An 11156-nucleotide genomic window follows, 5' to 3' on the forward strand; every position below is an offset into this window, starting at 1 on the left:
AAAAAAAAAAAAAAAAAATGTATAGAATGAAACTTAAAAACAAAGCCAGGCATGGTGGTGCACACCTGTAATCCCAGAACTCTGGAGGCTGACGCAGGAGGATCTCTGTGAGTTCGAGACCAGCCTGGGCTACATAGTGAGTTCCAGGTCAGTCTCAACTACATAGTGAGACCCTGCCTCAAAAAAAAAATGGAGGAAATCAAACCCATCCTACATCATTGTCTGAGGGTGAGGGGGTACAGCTGTGATCATGGCTGGGACAGAAGTAGAAGAATATTTTCAAAACTGAAACCCCTGGGAAATTCCACATCCTGAGGTGTCCTGAGGTGCCCTGCTTTCGTGAACCAAATTGAGCAGTTCTGCTTTTCAAGCAAAAGCTTTTGCTTTTCCTTCCTGAGCTCTAAAACTTTACCTTTGAATTTTTTTAACTTATTTTCAATTTTGGTATGAAATACTGAGCACAGCAGTTACATTTTAACCATTTTTAAATGTGCAGTTCCACAGCATTCACATTCCACACTATGAAGCCACCACCTCCGTCTCCAGAGCTCTTTTCACCCTCAAAACTAAAACTCTCCCCATGACACAATAACTCCCCATTTTTCCTCCCTTAGCCCCTGAAAACTACCTGTCTACTTTCTGCCTCTATGGACTTGGCTACTCCAAGTACCTAGAATAGTGGCATTGTACAACAGTTGTCCTTCAGTGGCTGGCTGGCTTCTAGCAGCACGTGGCTGAGGTTCCCATGTTGCAGGCAGCTGGGTTTCTCAGGCTGAGGAAGCTCCATTGCTTTACAGAGCACATTCTGCTTCTATCTTGTGCCTTTGGTGTCATGTCCAAGACATTACTACTAAATCTAATGTCATAAAGTTTTTCCTATATGTTTTCTTCTAAGGGCTTTATAGTATTAGGTGTTATATTTAGGTCTTTGACTTTGAGTTAATTTGTGTATATAGTGTTAGGCAAGGGTCCAACATCTTTCTTCTGCCGTGACTAGCCAGTTTTCTCACCATCACATGTAGAGAACTTCACTTAGGAGTTTCTCTGTATGTATTTCATTCATACCCTCTCTTCATATTATTGGTTCTGTTATGACTTGAGTCTAGATGTCCTCTCAAAGCTCCATGCTGTCATAGGTGGAGAATTTGAAGGTAGCTGGAGTAGGGTGTGATGCTAGGTAATTAAGGGTGCCCCAGTCTGGGTGTGGGTGGCACCAATGAATAGGTTTACAGTGAGGGAAGGCTGTTTCGGCTGCTGCTGCTTGCTGCCTTCTGCCTGCCACGCCATGGACGATTTCTCCTCTGTATGCCCCTCTGCCATGCCACCCGGCCTTGAAGCCAGCTGACTGTGGACTGAAACTTGTACTAATTATGAGCCCAAATAAATCTTTTCTCCTTTAAATTTGGGTGTTGAGTATTTTGTCTCAGCAATGAGAAAAGTGAGACAGGATCTTTGTTGCAACTATTATGTCAGATATTTTCCCAGTTAATGTTCTGTGGAATATCTATAGTTTTAATCCTGTGATGTGTGTAGTCAGGATAAATGAGGATATATCATAATAATAAACAGCTTCCAAAATCTTAGGGGTTTATCTTTATATTAATAGTTTCTTACTCATTAATTTGGCTCTGGGTCTGAATAATATTTCATGCTTGGTCCAGGAACCAAGGCCGCTTTCATCATATGATCCCTCCAAGTTAACACTAATGCTGAAGTTGCTGGGTCAGGGAAACTAAAGCAAAACTCCTCTGATACTGACTATTAAATACTTATACTTTACAGCAACACATGACACTTCCATGTACATTTCACTGGCCAAGACAACTGGACATGACCACCTTCCAGGGGTAGATGTAGAGGAGAACTGGGTGCTGCGGAATAATAGCAGTGCTTTTTATGCGTGAGTGGGATTATGCTCAACTTACAGATCAAAAACTTAGGGCTCCCTTGGTAAGCACAAGGAAGCTCTGTTAGTTTTTAAAAACATCACTCCTTATTCTTAACACAATAGACATTGCATTACACCACACTGGATATAGATTATTTTTTCCCTAAGGAATTATCTAATTTTATGCCTGTATTAGTCATTGTGATGTTTAGGGTGCTCTAGTGAAACTGCTCGCAAACTATGTATAGGGCAAATGATTTTTTGGTAAAATGTTTAAGTATCAGGTTGTGGTGAATCACTCTTCCAGGTTTCCTAAGCTCCTTCACTGGATTCACTTACTGCTTGGAAGAGCCCACCTGGTCCTCTCAGTCAACATGAGGGTGCTCTTTGCCTCCTTCGGCTCCGCTAAGTCTTAGCAGTTAGAATCCAGGCACTAGAAGAAGCAATAGGGGCTGCTAAGTAGAAGGAAATTTGATGTAAAATTTACAAATAAGCATCAGAGGTTTATTTGGTCCTCCCCAGTGGTGGGACTTCCTGTCCTTCCTTGGAGCCCCAGGGTGTCTTGCTTGTGTCTCTGCTATGACTCAGAACACTTCATGCTTTGTGCATCTCATCATCTCTCATCTCCTCACGCTGAGTTTCTGCCCAGCACATCAGCTGATGAATGAGAATGGGATTACAGTAACAGTAATGTGCCAGTTCACGGATACTTGTGATCTAATTTAATCTGTAGATCCTGGCCTCTTAAAAAGTCTTATTTTCTCCCTCAAAGAACAAACCCTACCTCACTTTTAAATAGAACCTTAAACCAGGCCTGGTCCCCTCCACAACTTCTGCACATCACAGCAACAGAAGCAGGCACACAGGCAGGTGAATGAAGTGGCCTCGTGGCCAGTGTCAGTGAGGGGCAGGCATTGGCCTTTTGCTCTCCTTGACTTCTATCTGGGTTGTGGGTGCACTGTTGGGAAGTGAGACAGCCTCTCTCAGCAGCAGGACTACACCAAGGCCAAGGATAGCATGTAAGGGAGCATGGAGGAGCCACAGCTCTGCCTGTGCCTCCTCACACTTCCAATCATGGGGAAAATACCCGAACCTGCTAGGCTTTTCCTGCAGCTCAGGACAACAGCAATCCCAACTGTTAGGAAGTGACAAGGCAAGGCACAAGTCTACAAAAATGCAGAATATGTTAAACTGCTTTAAGGGAAGATATTCCCATTTTGGTAAAAAAGGTAAAAGGGCAAGGGGCATGGACTGGTTGGATTCAGAAGCAGGAGAGAATGGACATCCACAAGACACACTCTGGAAATCCATGCAAGACACCCTGCCTCTCCACTGCCACCAGCCCCATACACATCACACGGCAGCTGCAGAGCCAAGGGCCAAAGCCGGCCCGTGTGAGACACAGACTCCATGGGACTCTGCGGCAATTCAGCCGCAATGGGCGTTTGTTGAGTTGGTGTTGACTGAATTCACTTTCTATGCACTGATTTGTAATAAGGGAACTTAGAGCCTGAGTCCTCAGGTGGAAACTTTGCCACCCTGCTCCTAGGATAGCTGAGCCCCTCTGTGCCTCAGCTAGGCTGGCCTTGAGAACCAAGCAAGTCCCTTGGTCTCTGCTCCAAGGATGGGAGGGCTGGCTGGTGAGGCAGCCAAAGATGGGTGCTGCTCGGTAATCTTGCCTTGCTGGTAAAAACATAATAGGAATTTGGTAGAGACTAAAACCAAGGTCAGGAAGATCATCCAACCAGACATTGACTCTGAAGTCCTCAGATAGGGAAGAAGACAAGAGGATGGACTCTGGGAAGACCAGAACAAGGAAGAAGGCCAAAGTGGAGGTAGGAATCAGAACCCAGTAACCTCCACTTGATCCTAGAGATGATGGGAAATGGGATAGGCAGAAGTTGTTGACACACTAAATCCACCCAGAGGGACAGGTTCATCCTATCATCATCCTTTGTCCCACAACCAGGAAAGAGACCTCAGCGTGGGTCAGTCTTCATGCACAGAGTTGTCAGGACATGAGGGAGTGCCTCAGGAGAGGGTACTCAGTATCTAAAGAAGTGGGTGAATGCAGGATGGTGGAGCCAAAGATTCTTTTTTAAGAAGCAGAGGGAGAGTAAAAGACAAGACAAGTTGCCTGCTCCATTTATCCAAATTGGTAGAATGGGTTAGAGTAGTGCCCTCATCTTTGACCTTGATTCTGCATTCACTGAGCCAGAGAAACCAACACAAGTTACACTCCCTCCTTAGGAAATTCACCAAATGGTTGTGGGAATTCTAAGTCATTAGTACCCAAAATCAGTAAGTTTAGGCTAGATTCTCAAACAAAGAAAAATCTTTCTTATATGTCCCATCTCTAATATACAAAGCACTTGGTTCATATCCACAAATACCAGCTGTAGGTAATAATAGAATAAGCTAAATTGCTACAGCACAATCTAGTTTCCACTCCAAAAACCTTATTCTTCACAGTGTTTCCAGGGGGCCTGCCCATCAAGGTGCTGGTATTTTGGACATGGAGGCTACATTGTGCTAGGAGTGGACACAAGGAAACAAATGAGGACCAAAGAATCCATTATCAACAGCAGGAGGACACTGCAACTCTCAAGGTTGCGTTTTTCTAGTGAGCTATCCCAGTCCCTTCTCTGAATGGAAGGTAGATGGGCCAGCACAGCAGAGCTAACTTACTAACCGATCCATTGCTTTGCCTTTGTGCTTTAAGTGCTGTGAAGGAAGCCAGAGAGTAGAGAGATCATGAGGCTCCTCTGGGTCTGGGCACAGGTCCAACAGGAAGCAAGAGCCTGGCCGTGGCTAAGCAGGGACTGTAGCATGATTAACCTTGCCCAACAGAGGAGTGGAACTGCTGTGTGCCCTCTCTCCCCTGGATGAGATAGTACTCTTCTTTTTGGTTGATGGAGGAAAAGGAGACAGAGATAAATCCACTCTCCCAGTTTGTCTGCACTGAAGTGTCCTTGAGATGTAAGACATTCAAGAATAAAATCGTCAAGTTTTTGGCAAGTCAGGCTGATTTGGTCACCACTTACAAGCCTCTTAAGAGGGGAGGGCATGCAGAGAGAGGAAGAGAAATGTCACTCCCTCTCTACAGTGGCTACAGGAGCACCTTTAGACTGACAAGAATTTGGGTAATCGTGGGTTGAGTGTGGGGAGGGGGATGAAAAGTTGCATGTGAGCACAATTAAACCTAATGCTCTTCCAGTAGTACTACTAGCAATTTTATATTTTTTATATTTTCCTGCTCTTTTGAACTTTCTAAAATAAACTCTGATCATACAGTAATCAGAAAAATAAAAGTACATTTAAATAATAGAAATAAAAGATAGCAGTAAGTTGAATAATAACCCATTTTAAAACTGTGATTCTAAGGGGAAGATGGCAGAAAAGTAAACAGCAACAAAGTAGCCCCTCAGAGATTCGGAATCCAGGCACTGGAATACAATAACTTGGGGAAGAAAAGGAGGGAGGTGGATAGCCAGGACCCAGGAAGGATCTGAAGGTAAAATTGGAGCCCACAGAGAAAGTGAAAAGACAGACCACAACACAGGAAAAGGAGGTGGCAGTCTGCACTTTCTCCCCGACTCCTGGCTCCTGGTGTGAAAGAGGAGGATTAAATCCACAGAGACACAGTGAGGGTGGGTAACGCCAGAGGCCTCCGGGCAGAAATGCAGCTGGAATGGAGCAGTGAATACTATGAGCTACAACAGTTGTGAGAGCCTTCAGTCCAAGTGGCTGTTGTGTCCCCTGGAGGGGGTACTTGGCCAGACTCCATTTTAGGGAGGGGCCAACTGAACCCCAAACTCTGAGCATCCATTAGTTAGCTTCATCTCAGGGTTCCCAGTGTTGAAATCTCACAGTGACTGAGTAAGGGACAGCTATGGGAGACGTCCAGGGTCAGGGAGCCAGGGCCAATCTGGCAAAAGGTATCTTAAGTGTTGTAGACTGAACAACTCAGGCCCCAACCCCTCAACAAGGGGCCAGGATCAGCCTGCACTTCTATGGAGTTGAAAGCACCAGAATCTGCACCTGATACTATTCCTACTGCAGCCTTGCTGAAATTATCCAGCACCCCACCCTAATCTTATTCAGGCTTGCTGGGATTATCCAGCATGTATCTCCGTTGTCTGCCTCCTTTGTCTACCAGCGACAGCAGAGACACACCCTGAATTGGACACTACCACAAAACTGTAGACTCCAGAAGATAACCACAGGCTTAAAATCACTTTTTTTCTTATGTTATTTTTTCATGAGTACAAACATTGCTTTTAGTTTTTTGTTTTGTATTGTTTTTGCCTTTTCCCCGCTTCTTTATCTCCCCTGTCTTCTTACCAGTTTCCCAAAGTGTGGATAAACTTTCATTGTCCTTCAGCCTTGCTTCTAACCTCTTTCTCTCTTTTTTTTTCTATTTTTTCTTCTTATCCCATTTAAATTTTCTCTCTGAGGGTAAAATTGCTCTACTGAAAGGATATTTACTGTATATGATTTCTGGATTTGATTTAGAATTTGTTATATAGCTCTAAATCTTGTACCTATGGTTAAAGGTGGCAAATTAAGAGTTATCACTGTTTATCATTTTCTAGACTGTGCTTGATGCTGTTGTTATTACCGATTGTACCACTTTAGCCAAGGTGACATAGTTGTTATGATCAGTTGTTCTTTCTTGTATGACAACACCAAGAGTGTCTGGGATCATAAACAATACCATAGTCCTGTACCAAAGAACTGGGTGCCAGGCCAACCAGGCACCTCTGATCCCTAATAAATTGAAGAGGCAAGATCTTGGTGCAGACTCAAAAGCCAAAAGCCAAGTATGCCTAGAAGACATCTCTGAAAAGTGATTTTCTAAAGAGGTCTCAGTACTAATAATGAAGCTACCTACCATCAACAATTTACATGCATCAACCCACAAATAAATTTTTAAAATAGAAAATGATAAAGCACAGAAGCAAGATGCAACCCCAGACCCCTAGCTCACCCAAAGAAAATGCAGGGGGCATAGAGGTGGAAGTAATCAAAAGCCACCCACCTGAGCTTTCTGAAATGGTAGCCACAGAAGTAACAAAGCAGATAAATTAGTCCTTAGATAAACACAAATCAGAAGTAATTACACAGATAAAGTGATGATAATCATAATGAAGGACATAATGAATCTAGAGTAGCTATAGATTTTTTAAAATAGAGGAGCTTAGAAAAAGGATGGAAACCATGAATTCCTAGCATAAGAAACTGGATTTCATAAAACAGATTAAAACAGATATCCAAGAGGTTAAAAATTCTACGGAAAGTATATGCAGCAAAATCAACTGATGTGAAGATAGAATATCACATCAAGAAAGATTTGTGGTATAGACCATCTATTCCAATTTTTTGCAGGGTTTTTATCATGAATGGGTGTTGAATTTTATCAAATGCTTTTTCTGCATCTATTGAAAGGATCATATGGTTTTTGTCATTGACTTTGTTAATATAATGTATTACATTCACTGACTTTCGTATGTTGAACCACCCTTGCATCTCTGGAATAAATCCGACTTGGTCAGGATGGATGATCTTCTTAATAATCCTCTGTATTCTGTTTGCCAGTATCTTATTAAGGATTTTTGCATCTATATTCATTAAGGAGATTGGTCTGTAGTTCTCCTTTTTGGTTGTATCTTTCTCTGGTTTGGGAATCAGAGTGATACTTGCTTCCAGGAATGAATTTGGAAGTATAGCTTCTCTTTCAATTTCATTGAAAAGTTTGAAGAGTAATGGTAGTAGTTCTTCTCTAAATGTCTTGTAAAATTCAGCAGTGAATCCATCAGGGCCTGGGCTTTTCTTTGTTGGTAAGTTTTTAATTACATTTTCAATTTCACTGATTGTGATTGGGGTGTTTAAAATGTTTTTATCTTCTTCGTTCAACTTTGGTAATTCATAAGTATCTAGAAATCTGTCCATTTCTTCTGTGTTTTCCATTTTATTAGAGTACAGGTTCTCAAAGTAGGTGTTCATGATCCTCTGGATTTCTTTCGGATCTGTTGTGACTTCGCCTTTTTCATTCCTAATTGCATGGATCTGAGCCTTTTCTTTCCTTTTTTTGATAAGATTAGCTAAGGGTTTGTCAATTTTATTTATTCTTTCAAAAAACCAGCTCTTTGTTTCATTTATTTTTTGTATCGTTTTCTTAATTTCAATTGCATTGATTTCTGCTCGGATCTTTATAATTTCCTCTCTTGTTCGAGCTTTGGGTTTTTCTTGCTCTTGTTTTTCTAGGAGTCTAAGTTTCATCGTTAAGTTGTTTATTTGAGCCCGCTCTGTTTTCCTAGTGTGGGCATTCAATGTTATGAATTTTCCACGTAGAACTGCTTTCATTGTGTCCCAAAGATTCCTGTATGTTGTATTGGCATTCTCATTTATTTGTAAAAACTGTCTAATTTCTTCTTTAATTTCCTCTGTAATCCATTGATTGTTTAGGAGAGTGTTGTTCAGTTTCCATGTGCTTGTGAAGTTTCTATAGTTTCTTGTGCTATTGATGTCTAGTTTGATTGCACTATGATCTGATAATAAACAGGGGATGACTTCAATTTTTTTGCATTTATTTAGACCTGTTTTGTGAGCCAGTATGTGGTCTATTTTGGAGAATGATCCATGTGCAGCCGAAAAGAATGTATATTCTGGTTTTTGGGGGTGGAATACTCTATAAACATCTATTAAGTCCATGTGTTCCAAAGCTTGGTTCAGTTCTATTATTTCATTGTTGATTTTCTGCCTAGTAGATCTGTCAATTTGTGATAGTGGGGTATTTAAATCCCCCACTACAATTGTATTAGTGCTTATTTGGTTTTTCATGTTACTTAATATTTGTTTTATATAGTTGGGGGCATTTATATTTGGTGCATATATGTTTATGATTGTCAGCTCTTCCTCTTGAATTGTTCCCTTTACAAGGATGTAGTGTCCTTCTTTGTCTCTCTTAATGAGTTTTGGTTTGAAATTTACTTTATCTGAGAATAAGATTGCTACCCCTGCTTTTTTCTGGACTCCTGACGCATGGAGAATTGTTTTCCATCCTTTCACTTTCAGTCTATGGACTTCCTTTTGCACTAGGTGTGTTTCTTGTATACAACATATTGTTGGATTTTGCTTCTTAATCCATTCTGCCAATCTGTTTCTCTTGATTGGTGAATTGAGGCCATTAACATTGATGGTTACAACTGATATATTTTGACTTATTCTTGTCATGTTTTTGTCCATTTGTTGACTCTTTTTACTTTTTCTCCCATCTCCTTTTAGTTTCTTGCCTTGCCTATTTGATTTGGTCTGTTGGGCCTCATGTTATTGTGAATTTCGTTGTCCTTTTCTAGGATATTGTTTAGAATTCCTTGCAGTGCTGGTTTGGTGTTCATGAAATTTCTCAGGTGCTCTTTGTCGTGGAAGTATTTTATTTCCCCATCTATTTTGAAAGAGAGTTTTGCAGGATACAAAAGTCTAGGTTGGAGATTCTTTTCTTTTAGGACTTGGAATACCTCACTCCAGGCTCTCCTTGACCTAAGGGTTTGTGTTGAAAAGTCTGCTGTGATTCTAATGGGCTTCCCTTTGCATGTGATTTGTTTCTTTTCTCTTACTGCTTGTAGTATTTTGTTTTTCTGTTGGATTTCTGGAATCTTGATTATTATATGTCTAGGTGTAGATTTTTTTTGATCGTGGCTAGTTGGGGTTCTATATGCCTCACTTATCTGTATGTCTAATTCTTCCCTTCTGTTTGGGAAGTTTTCTGTCATTAATTCTGTGAAGAGCTTTTTTATATCATTTGTGTTTTCTCCTGTTTTTTCATGAATTCCTATCAGTCTTATGTTATTTTTCTTTGTATCGTCTAGGAGTTGTGAGATTGATTTCTCATGATCCCTTACTGTTTTTAATAGACCTCTTTTTTCACGGTCACTGACTGCTATCCTATCTTCTATCATTAAATGAAAAGACTTCTTAAAAATAGAAAAGGACTAAAGGTGTAGAGAAAGTGGGAAGGGTAGGGGAAAGGGAATAGGAAAAGAAATGGAAGAGGGGGTGAAGGGAGGGCAGGGACAAGGGGAAAAAATGAGAACCAAGACCTGTCATGTGAAGGTACAGGATCCCTGTAATGAATGTTACTGTATTGTATACCTAGATTGTACCAATAAATTCAATAAAAAGAAAAAAAATAAATAAATTTTTAAAAAAATAGCAAGAGACCATGAAAAATACATTCAACAGTTGCTAGATGATGCAAAGAATAATATTAGATTAATTGGAATTAATGAAAAATCAGAAGACAGCACAAAGAACATAAAAAGCCTGTTCAAGAAGAAATAATAACTGAAAAGTTCCTAAGAATGGAAAAAGAAGTTGACATACAGATAAGTGAGGCATATAGAACTTCAATTAGCCATGATCAGAAAAAAACTACATCAAGGCATATAATATCAAGATTCTGGAAATTCAACACAAGAGCAGAAAATTAAAAGCTGTTTTAGAAAAAAACAAAAACAAATCATCTATACAGGAAAAACAATCAGAATCATAGCAGACTTCTCAACACAAACCCTTAAATCAAGGAGAGCTTGGAATGAAGTATTTCAAGCCCTAAAAGAAAACAAGCTCCAACCTAGACTGATGTAACCCACAAAATTTTCTTTCAAATTGATGGAGTAATAAGATCTTCCATGATAAATTCATGACCACAAATCAGCACTCCAAAATATTTTGAAGGATATTCCAGAAAAAGACAGTGAAGACATCAATTTCATGACTTCCAATGTAATGAATCCAGAGGCAATAAGGCAAACAATTAAACAGAGGGGAAAGGGAACCAACAACAGGAAAATAATATGACAAGGATAAGTCAATACATATTAGTCATAACCATCAATGTAAATAGTCTCAATTCACCAATCAAAAGAAACAGATTAGCATAATGAAACAAGAATAAGATCCAAACAATACACTGCATATAAGAAACATGCTTAACTAAAAAAAAAAGTGTATAGACTGGAAGTTAAAGGATGGAAAAGCAAATGTGACAGCAACCTGGAATGAAGTAGGGATAGGTATCCTATTTGCAGAAAAAGTGGATTTCAAGCCAAGACTGATCAGAAGAGACAAAGAAGGTCATTAAGTTCTTGTTAAGAAAACACTCTAAAAGGAAGAGATAACAAACATAAATGGATATGCACCAAATACCAGCACACTCAACTAAATAAAACAAACATTAATGGATATGAAAAATCAAATAAGCACA

This window comes from Fukomys damarensis, unplaced genomic scaffold (genome assembly GCF_012274545.1).
Source record: "Fukomys damarensis isolate Sample0158 unplaced genomic scaffold, DMR_v1.0_HiC HiC_scaffold_5, whole genome shotgun sequence".
NCBI lineage: Eukaryota > Metazoa > Chordata > Mammalia > Rodentia > Bathyergidae > Fukomys > Fukomys damarensis.